At 43.5% G+C, this 11,030-nt stretch overlaps 1 long non-coding RNA gene across 2 annotated transcripts; it reads left to right on the forward strand.

Annotated features, from left to right (window-relative positions):
• Positions 1-2,103: 2,103 nt before the first annotated feature.
• On the forward strand, positions 2,104-10,355 carry LOC116869236. 2 transcript variants are annotated; one of them, XR_004382987.1, is made up of 3 exons: positions 2,104-2,143; positions 8,353-8,409; positions 10,195-10,355. It is a non-coding gene; the product is annotated as an uncharacterized LOC116869236 (long non-coding RNA). The 2 variants fall into 2 exon arrangements; XR_004382988.1 differs by lacking the exon at positions 2,104-2,143 and adding an exon at positions 7,361-7,399.
• Positions 10,356-11,030: the final 675 nt, after the last annotated feature.

The raw sequence follows: 11,030 nt of genomic DNA on the forward strand, positions 1-11,030 counted from the left end.
GGTAGAACATGGCTGCCCACAGCTCTCAAGATTACGTGCTCCCCCCGAATTCTACTTCCATTTCTCAGAAGAGAGAATCTGACTGGGTCAGCTAAGAGAAAGGTGTCCATCATGTGTCCAGTCAACCAGGGCCCTGAGCAGGCATAGAGTAAAGCATGTTGACAGAGGTCATGGGAGTGGGTGTGGGGAGTGGGAGTTCCCAAAGAAAGGAGAGTCACTCTGAGCTCTACCAACCCTGGAATTGTGTCTCAACAAATACTAACTTATCAGAGGTGGCTGTCCACCCTCACATAGAAAAGGCGGGTCATGGGGTAAGATTAGTTTATAGATGACCCCTAGGAAGAACGGCATTGCATAAGGGAATTAAAAGTTCTGGAGGAACCTATGGAGTGGGAGACTCTAATGACTGAAGAATTAGGAAGGTCTCACAGAGAAGACACTGGAGGTGGGCCTTGACAATGGGTTGATTGTAAATGTAGAGATATGCATAGCAGAAGGGAATGGGGGTTAAAAAGTGGTGGGTACAATGGCCAGAGGGAACAACAGAGAGACCTGGAGACAAGAACGACAAATTCTGAGAAAATGAGGAGGAACCCCTGACATTCTTGTGATTGGTTTACCTGCAAGAGATAAAACAAAAGAATAGACAACACCGCCATGGCTTAAGCAAGTTAGAAGTTTCTTTTTTTCTCATACAAAGGAGTTGAGAGTTCAGGGTTGGTAGGATGACCGTGAGCATCAAAGACCCAGGCTCTTTCCATCATGTTATGTGGCCACACTTCATCTGTGGTTTCTAGTTTGCAGCCCAAGATGGCTGCCCAGGTCCAGGCATCACACCCACATTCTGCCTAACTGGATGGAAGAGACAGGAAAATGGCATGCCCTCTACCATTTAAGGATACTTCTCACAAGATGCACACAACATTTCTTCTCTCATCCTGTTTGACAGAACTTTGTCTAGTAGACATGCCTAACTGCAAGGCAGGCTGGAAAATGCAGTGGCCCTATGCCTGAATAAAAGCCAAGTGTGATATTTCTAAGGAAAAAGGAAAGAATAAGTATTGGGAGACAGGCAGTCTGTCCCACTCCCGCTTTGCTGAAAAGGTAGACACTCTATGATGGATGAGGCTAGAATGTTTGGTTAGAAGTGCTTGAATGTTAGGCCAGGGAGGAGGTTCACTTTGGTTGGCAGTGGACAACCATTAAAAGTTTCAGAGCAAGCAAGTGACATGATGAGATTTATACTTTAAGAAGCTTGCTTCTCGGGGTGCCTGGGTGGCTCAGTGAGTTAAAGCCTCTGCCTTCAGCTCAGGTCATGATCTCAAGATCCTGGGATCAAGCCCCGCATTGGGCTCTCTGCTTAACAGGGAGCCTGCTTCCCCTCCTCTCTCCGCCTGCCTCTCTGCCTACTTGTGATCTCTGTGTGTCAAATAAATAAATAAAATCTTAAAAAAAAAAAAAAAGAAGCTTGCTACTCGAATGATTAAGAAGAAAGGCAGTAACTATTAAGTGTCATTTGAGGGTTACTCCTAGTTTTGCATCTATAGATTGTGTTGGAGGTAGAAGAAGCAAAAGGTGCATGTGCGGTGAGTGGGGAGGGTGGGAAGGGGGGGAGCTTTGGAGATTATATTGGTCTAGAGTCTAGACCAGAATGATTAGGATCTGCATTGGACCTGTAGCAATGAGAAGATGGGATAATGGGGGAGAGAGAGAGGAAAAAGGAAATTCCAAAGTTTTGCGCCTCAGGGACTGGGGACTGATTGTACCCTTAATGGAAACAAGGAAGTCAGGGCAGCGACAAGGAAGGAGGAGCCGCAGGATGGAATGCAGAAAGGGAAGAGACCACGGGTTTGACAGCAGGTCCTATGGTTAGGGCCTCACTGGCAGGGATGTCCAGCAGGATGGCTGGAAAATGAAGGGATGTGAGCAAGAGCCTCCAGGACAACTTTGGACAATTCCAGGATGCTACGGCGACATAATGTCAGCATTTACGTAGTGATTGATGTGTGTCTCGAGTCATGAGACCACCGATTCACGGCCTGCGTTTGCCTCTCTCTGAGAAGCTGAGAAGCAGGGAGCCTCCATCACTCTGCAGTATTGTAATCTCAGATTATTGAAGGTGCTCCGGGCACAGTTAGCATGGGTAAGTGAGCTTGGGTGTACTGATACTGCTATATTTCCAGCAAAATGTCAATAAAGCTGCAAGTGTAATTTTTGACCCAGGTTTTAAGTGGAGGAGATTGATGTAGAGGGTGAACACTAAAGACTTCTCAGAGAAATTCTTATTTCAAGGTGTTATAATTTGTGTATAAATCAACTATTCATTCAATAAATATTTACTGAGCACTGCTGGGATGTACTAAATACAGGGCTTATAAGGGTGGATAAGGCAGACACAGTCCCTGCCTCAGTCTAGACCAGGGGTTGGCAAATTATAGCCCCTGGGCCAAACCTGGCTGGCCGACTGTTTCTGTTCTGCCTACCAGCTAAGAATGGCTTTTACATTTGTAAATAATTGAAAACTATAATCAAAAGAAGTGCAGTACTTTACAGTACAGGAAAATCATAAGAAATTCAAATTTTAGTGTTCGTAAATAAAGTTTTATTTTGCATAGCCCCACTTGCCCATTTATTTATTGTTTTCAGTTGCTTTTACACAGAAGGGCAGAGCTGAATAAGTGTGATAGAGATGCATGGCTCCCAAAACCTAACGTTTTTACTTCACAGCCCTTTGCAGAAAATGTTTGCCAACCCCTGGTCTTGGTAGAATTCATCAAACACATGATCACACAAATAAATAGATATTTAAGTAAAGTGGGTGGGTTTGACTATTGTCTGGTCTTCCCCAAGTTCCTTTCTCACCCTCTAATATCCAGACCTGTGGTAGGAAGTCTCTAAAAGATGGCTCCCAATGAACTGGGTCTCCCAGGATTCAGATTCTTTTGGTCATCCTCTCACCTTAAATCTGGCTAACCTATGAGCTGCTAGTGAGCAAGAGGATATGGCAGAAGTCACATGGTGTGGCTTTTAAACTTCTAGAAGAAGTCTTTCTCCTGGTCTCATGGAAGGCTCTCTGTAAGACAAACCAGTCATTGACCTCAGTCCACCATGCTGCAAGAAAGCTTGAGCTAGTACATGGGGAGTCCCCATGGGAAGAAAAATGCCTGGACAACCTCCATTTCTTCCAAACATCCCAGGCTAGGAAACAGACATGTGGTAAAGAAGCCATCTTGGATGTCCCACCAGTCGAGCTTTTGGACGACTAGCCCCAGCTGACATTCTACTGTAACCCCATGAGGGACCACAATTGAGAACTATCCAGATGAGACCAGTCAGTCCTCACAGCCATCAGAAATCATAATAAATGTTTGTTTTAACTCATGGGTTTTGGGATTTTTTTTACATAGCAGCAAAAAACTGAAACAAAGCCTGGACTTCTATTTCTGAAGAGGCACTGAAAAGGGTGGGGTGGGTGAATTCCACATGTCCACATTTGGATGGGGCTTGACAGTCTTAGGAATGGAGAGGTGATCTTCTGTTGTTTTTTTTTTAATTAAATTCAGTTAATTAACTTACAGTGTAGTATTAGTTTCAGAGGTAGGGTTTAGTGGTTCGTCAGCTGCGTAGAACACCCAGTGTTCATTACATTAATGCCTCCTTAATGCCCATCACCCTCTTACCCCAACCCCCACTCCTCTCCCCTCCAGCAACCCTCCATTTGTGTCCTCTAATTAAGAGTCTCTTATGGATATATATATATATATATATATATATATATATATATATATAGTGGAACACTATGCAGCCATCAAAAGAAATGAAATTTTGCCATTTGCAATGACGTGGATGGAACTAGAGGGTATTATGCTTAGCAAAATAAGCCAATCAGAGAAAGACAGTTATCATATGATCTCCCTGATATGAGGAATTTGAAAGACAAAGTGGGGGGCTTGGGGGGAAGGGAAGGAATAAATCAAACAAGATGGGATCGGGAGGGAGACAAACCATCAGACTCTTAATCTCACAAAATAAACTGAGGGTTGTGGGGGGGAAGTGGGTAGGGAGAGGGTGGTTGGGCTAGGGACCTTGGGAGAGCATGTGCTATGGTGAGTGCTGTGAAGTGTGCAAGCCTGACAGACCTGTACCCCTGGGGCAAATAATACATTATATGTTAATTAACAAAATTAATTTTTAAAAAGTGAAAAAAAACCAGTTTCTTATGGTTTGTCTCTCTCTCTGGTTTCATCTTGTTTCATTTTTTCTTCTCTTCCCTTATGATCCTCTGTTTTGTTTCTTAAATTCCACACATCAACGAGATCATATGATAATAGTCTTTCACTGACTGACCCTTCTTGTTTCTGCTGGTTTATCCAGAGACCCGTGCAGGCCTATCCAGGAATGGAGATAAAAGTCTGCAGGCAGGACCCATCACCCTCAGGTCCACTAGTATGACTGCGCTGACTACTCAACTACGGGATTATTTTCATGTCAGTTGCAAAATAATATAAGAGTAATGACAGTATGAAGTAAAATTGAATAAATTTTATTTATTCATGTGGACCAGAACATGTGGTTTGTCGCAGAAACCCCATGCACCAGAGTACTGAGGCTGTTTTTCTGGCTTTGAGTGCAGATTATTGGAACTTGCTTTGGATTTTAGATTATTTATTTCAGGTGTTGGAAAGTTGCCTCCAGTTCCTAAAGCCTCCCTCCTTTTTTTTTTTTAATTCAGCTTTATTGAGGTATAATTAACATGCAAAATGGTAAGGTATGTGAAGCGTATGTCACTGTGATTTGATAAACATATACATATTCATTGTGAAGGTTTCCTCCCACCATTTCAGGAATATATCCATCACTCCAGTTCTTAAGTTCTTCCTGGGGAGGGGAGCACTACACAGCTGAGCTGAGAGAGGGCCTCTGTGTGAACCACCACTCAAGTCCTCACAGGGTCTCCACTCTCCTAATTATTATCACTGCAAGAGGGAAGTCATTGAAAGGTTTCCTGCAATACCCAATCTTGAGCCATGACTCATTCCAGGAAATAATTCAGAGAGCATGTGAGCTTGGGTTTCTCTCCAAAATGGAGCCTGAAACAAGGATGCTGCACTGGGTACTGGGAGTGCATTTGGAAGTCGACTCCAGAAGGCAAGAGGATGGGAGTGGGAATGAGATGGGAAAGGAAGGGATGTCAACAGCTGACATGTGACGGTGCTGGTTTCCACTGTGGGCAATTGATGCCAGATCCCTCGAGAGACCCTTTGAGAAACCATGTAGAACGTGCCTCAAAATTGTCTTCCCAAAGGATGGGAGTCTGAGGGCACTGTTTCCCGTTGATGTCTGGTTACCATTGTTCGAGGTTGGCCCCCGGGGTGTTTGCTGTTGGGTACTTCCAGGCAGAAAAGAGAAGAGATTAGCAGACACTTGTGTTGGGCTGCTGATGGTGTGCATGGAAGCCAGCTACGTCAGCTGCAACTGAAATCAGATGGAGGCCCAGGGGAGGTGGCCTGGGGTGCCTGGAGAATCTTCCTCAGACAGTGACAGCTGCCTCAAACACAGAGGCACACCAACTGTCACAACCCAACAAATGTTTTGGCAGTTGGTAGAATGAGTTAGTGACTGGCTTGTACTGTAATTTCTATTCACTGCAAGCAGTTTCATACCCTCGATAATTTTGATAATAAAAGGGAATCTTTTACATTTTTCATCTATATATTGGCTTATGTACTAGTGAATATTAGCAACAGATTGCCAAATATGTGAAGTACACCCAGGACTGAATGTCTCTGCTCCCTCCCAGGGCTCCCCAGTGCTGGCCAAGGATGATGCTTGGCCAGGGTCCCTATGCCAACCCCAATTTTCCTCCTTACCCGGTCCCCAGGCTACAGCATCAGCTCTGCTCTCCACGTGCATCCGCATGACTTGCCCTTTTAATTCTTACAAGCTTCTATTGGAAGTTGAAAAACTGAGCGTGAAATGTTTCCTGCTCTTGTCACTCCCTCTATACAAATCCCACTCTCCTTGAATAAATGGATGGTCTGATTAGGGAAAAGGTCATGTATAAGTTGTGGAGGGAAAAAAATTAATATTTCCATTGCTATCACACTGCTCTAACACTTGTGATAAGTGCTATGAAGGAGAAGTACAGGATATTAAGAAAAAGTATAATGAGGATGGTTGCTTGGGCGAAATCAGGGAATGCTGCTGAAGAAGTGATTTTTAAGCTCAGATCTAAGGGACAAGAAGAGATTAGGCAAAGAGCAAGGAAGAGATTTGAGGAAGAGAGAACAGCATGTGCAAAGGCCCTTGGGCCTCTGAATAAGCATCTGAAAGGAAGCCAGAAGTGTGGCTCAAGATGACAAATGGGACACATGCCCTTACTTTGCTTTTTCCTGAAATTACACTAAAATGGGAATAGAGGGAGAACCCAGGATGACAGTTGCTCATCAGATGTGGAAGTCTGGGCAAGGGAAATACCTTAATAAACACTGACATGTACTTAATTGAGAGTATGGAGAAAATGTTTATTCACCTAAGGTGGGTGTAGGGTTGACTTAGTGATAAGAAAATCAAACCAATGGAAAAAAAATAACAATTCATAACTCCAGGGAAAGTAAGTTATTCAGGAAGGAAGAGGAACCTTTGACACACATGGCTGAGCTATAAAAATGTTTATATAGCCCAAATAATGTAAATACTGGGTATGTCTAACCATAATTATCAGGTAACTATATTGGGAACAGGAAGGATGGTGTTGGGGACAGAACTGGAGAACGGGATTAAAGAATAAGTTCTTACCTTGCACAGTAAGAACTCAATAGAGTAGACCTAAAACAAAAATAGGAGGCACCTGGGTGGCCTGGTCAGTAGAGTGTGCAACTCTTGATCTCAGGGTTATGAGTTCGAGCCCCATGGCGGGTGGAGAGATTACCTAGAGCTTTATTTTCAAAAAGTTTAAAGTAAATAATGAAGTAAATAAAGACCAAAAAAGGGGTGCCTGGCTGGCTCAGTCAGTAGAGCATGTGGCTCTTGGGGTCATGAGCTCAAGGCCCACGTTGGGCTTTGAGGTTTCTTAAAAATAAATAAATAAATAAATAAATAAATAAATAAATAAATAAAAGAAAAGTAGCCTTAAAACCATGCTATTTAGAGATGTGAGCACAAAATTCCAAAGAGTCAGCTGAAATAGTTATGTGGTTGCCGTTGGGGAGATGGAAGCTGTGGGAAGAGGGGCGTGTGACATTTCTTCAGATGGGGGCATTACGAACATCTCAGGATTTTTTCACTTTCTTCTATAACTGTCTTATAACTTGGATTGAAAATGAAAACCACCCCGTGGTGGGAGTCCCTGGAGGAAGCAGGGAGTTGCATGAGGGGAGTCTGGAGTTCTAAGCGAGAGGTGGGATCTTATGGATTTTAAAGGCAATAGGAAGCAAGTGCCAGAAACATTTTTTCCAAGGGGAAATTGTGCGACCAGTTTCGTATTTGAGAAAGATCCCTCTTGCTGTTGTATGGAGAACAGACAGGAAGAGGAGGCCAGACGGACTACGGGGAGAACAGAATGTCATGGGAGAGAGGAGGATGGCTTGGATGAGAGTTGGGAGAAGTGGAAAAATTCAAACAGGTCTTCGGAAGGAGATCTATGTACCAAATAATTCCAGACAGGTGTAAGAGGAGGGGTGAGAGATTTTTCTTTATTAATAACCACTGTGAGCAACTTCACAAATCACAGCTAATAACCTTAAAATTATTCCATTGAAAAACCATTCAGATTAATGTTGACTGTAACATCGCAAACAGGCAAGGATATTCATTTTGGGCCGAGTGCTTCTGGAAAATATGCAGGCTGGCGCCTTCGTGGCCTTGCATCCAACAATCCCATTTTCTTCAATTAAGCGCGTGTTTTGAAGACATGTCCTCTGTTTACCATTAATACATACGAACACAGCCGTCCGTGGTGAAACAGCGGCGACCATCTAGAAAGGCTACATTATACTTGTGCGATTTTTATAAGTTTTTTCATACGCATGTACATTTCAATTCCAAACCAACATCTTTAGAGTGAAATATCACAGTGAAAATAAGACAGTAAATTGAACTCTACCAGGGAAAAATGTATTGAACCTTATATTACTTAAAAATCAATGTTCTTTCTCTGACTTTTGCTTTACTCATATGTTCGAAGTGAAGGGTTTTGGAGTCATCTTACGTTCCAGCTCCCACATAGACACTGCTTTCTGCTTCCAGGCCAGCTGGTAGTTTCTGCTTGCCATGATTTAAAATTTTCCTAATATTTGCTAACAAAATCTGGGTGTCATTTTCTTTCCGTAATGGTCCTTTCCTTTCCCCTAGGGATGGAGAGAGACTCTGCGGTGCTTTGATAAACAATGAACTTAAAAGGAAAGAAAGGTGAGTGAAATGAACCCTTCCACGCTCAGTCCCCTCCACAAAGGCACCTTGACTCGGTGTCCTAGTCACTTGATTTGCTGACTCATGAAGCAGCCAAACATGTCACAAAACCAGAGGTGGTCTGTGTGTCTGGGATTTAAAACCGAAGCCCACAGTGATCAGAATGAGATGAATGGGGTTTGCTCATTCTTGGTCATCATTTTTGGCCGCATTTGCTTTGCATTCATATCTGGAACAGTTTGAAAATGTTGACAGGGAGTGCATGCAGCAGAAAGAGTGGGCAGAATCCCGAGGTGTTTGCAGCAGACAATGGTTTCTCTTCCAGGGCCAAAACCACTACTCCATTGGCTGTTTGTAACCCTTTCCTCACCAAACCAGATAAGAAGCATCTTTCGTTCAGCATTCCAGATTTAGCAGATGTTGACATTTTACTGTATTTGCTTTGTATCTTTTCTTTAGGAAACACAATGTCACAGATACTGCTGAAGCCCACTTTATCTCTCTCCAGGATTCCATTTTTTTTTTTTAAGATTTTATTTATTTATTTGACAGAGATCACAAGAAGGCAGGGAGGCAGGCAGAGAGAGAGAGGGGGAAGCAGGCTCTCTGTTGAGCAGAGACACCGATGTGGGGCTCGATCCCAGGACCCTGAGACCATGACCTGAGCTGAAGGCAGAGGCTTAACCCACTAAGCCACCCAGGCACCCCTCTCCAGGATTCCATTTTATCTTTGTTTTACTCCAGGGGTAATCACTACCCTGAGGCTTAGGTCAATCTTTCTTATCCCTGCTTTATAGTTTTACTGTATTTGTGTATATATCCATAAGAAATATGTACCTGAGTCTGCTGCTTTTAAAAGCCTGCCATAAAGGTTTTACGCTCCACATTTCATTCTACAACTTGTTTTTTTTTCAATCAACGTTTTGTTTGTGATGTTTATACATGTTGATATGGGTGGCCCTAGTTTATTTTCATTGTTCTACAGTGCTGGATGGACCAAAACACCACAATCTACTTACCCATTCTCTTTTTTTCTGATGACAATTTAGGTTCTCCTCATCCCATTAGAAACAGTTTTGCAGTGAATGTGGTAGATTGCATTCAAGACTCAGTTCTTAGGGAAGAATCCCTATAATCATGTCCTTTGCCAGGTGACTTTGCCGTTATTCCCACTAATTTTTCTGTTTGGTTATGTGACTTGCTTCGTGCAGTGGAATGTCAGTAGGAAAAATGTGACCAAACACTTGGAAAGAACCTGTGTGGTCAGATTAGCACTCTCGAGTCTGCCATTGTCATGACAACATGTGTAGACCACTGTCTAGGCCTAGAAGGAGGAGTCAAATGGGTCAGAGCTGGGCCTCCTGGCTGATTTCTGGTCCTATCAGCTGCCCTCCACATGGGTGTGAACCACCCCAGCTGCTGGGAACCAAACCACCTGCCTCAGCTGATCCCCAGCCCACCTACAGAAGCGTGAGCGTGCCAATACATGTTTCTTCTTGGATAGAGACCATAGAGTTACTGTGGTCTTTGTTATGCAACAACATCTAATTAATATGGCAGATACCCACATAAATAAAAGTTCTAAGACTTTTACCTAGAAATGGAACTGCTAGGTTACAAGGGACGTGAATCTTCATTTATTTGCAGTAGATACTACTAAATTCCAAGGGATTTGACAAGTTTTTTCCTTCTGCTCGTGGTAGATCTCATTTTCTTACATTCTTGCTAACCCTTGTTATTTTGTCTGTCTTTTCTCATTTCTTCCCACATCGCCTTACTTTCTAGTGAGGTTTACAGTCGACGCTGAGTCTGTCGTTCAGTCAGCCCAGCTTGGGCTCCAGACATGTGAGTCAAGAAGCCATCTTGAAAATGGACTCTCTAGCCCTAGCTGTCCCCACCACCAGCCATTCAGATCGCTCCCTGTTACGTGAGTGGTCCCAGCTGAAGCCTCAGATACTGCTGATCGGAGAAGGCTGTCTCCTTTGCCCTTTCTGAATTCCTGACCCAGAGAATCCATGTGCCTAATAAAATGGTTGTTGGGGCGCCTGGGTGGCTCAGTCGATTAAGCGTCTGCCTTCAGCTCAGGTTATGATCCCGGAGGCCTGGGAGCAAGTCCTGCATCTGGCTTCCTGCTCAGCAGGGAATCTGCTTCTCCCTCTGCCTGCCTCTCCCCCTGCTTGTGCTTTCTCTCTGACAAATAAATAAAATCTTTAAAATAAAATAAAATGGTTGTTGCTTCCTACCACTGAGTCTGGGGGTGGCTTATTATGCTATAATACATAAAAGGAACTCTGGGTCATCTCAGCCTGGCCTGGGATTCTTTTAGCTCCATTGCAGGACGAGGGTAGACCCCCGCTGCCTCTGGCTGCTTCTGCACCCAGACCTTGCCTCCTGGTTGCTTTGTCTTACTGTTTCATCTCTTTTCCAAGAAAAATTTGGTTTTTGGTTTTGAACTTTTTTTTTTTTTCATGATTTCATTTAAAGTAATCTCTATACCCAGTACAGGTCTCAGATTCACAACCTTGAGATCAAGGGTTGCACACTCCCCAGACAGAGCCAGCCAGGGGCTCCTGTTTTGAGCTGTCTTTTAAATATTCTTTTCATGTGTTATCTCCCATTGT

This window comes from Lontra canadensis, unplaced genomic scaffold (assembly GCF_010015895.1).
Source record: "Lontra canadensis isolate GAN:19392208 unplaced genomic scaffold, GSC_riverotter_1.0 scaffold18, whole genome shotgun sequence".
Taxonomy (NCBI): Eukaryota; Metazoa; Chordata; class Mammalia; order Carnivora; family Mustelidae; genus Lontra; species Lontra canadensis.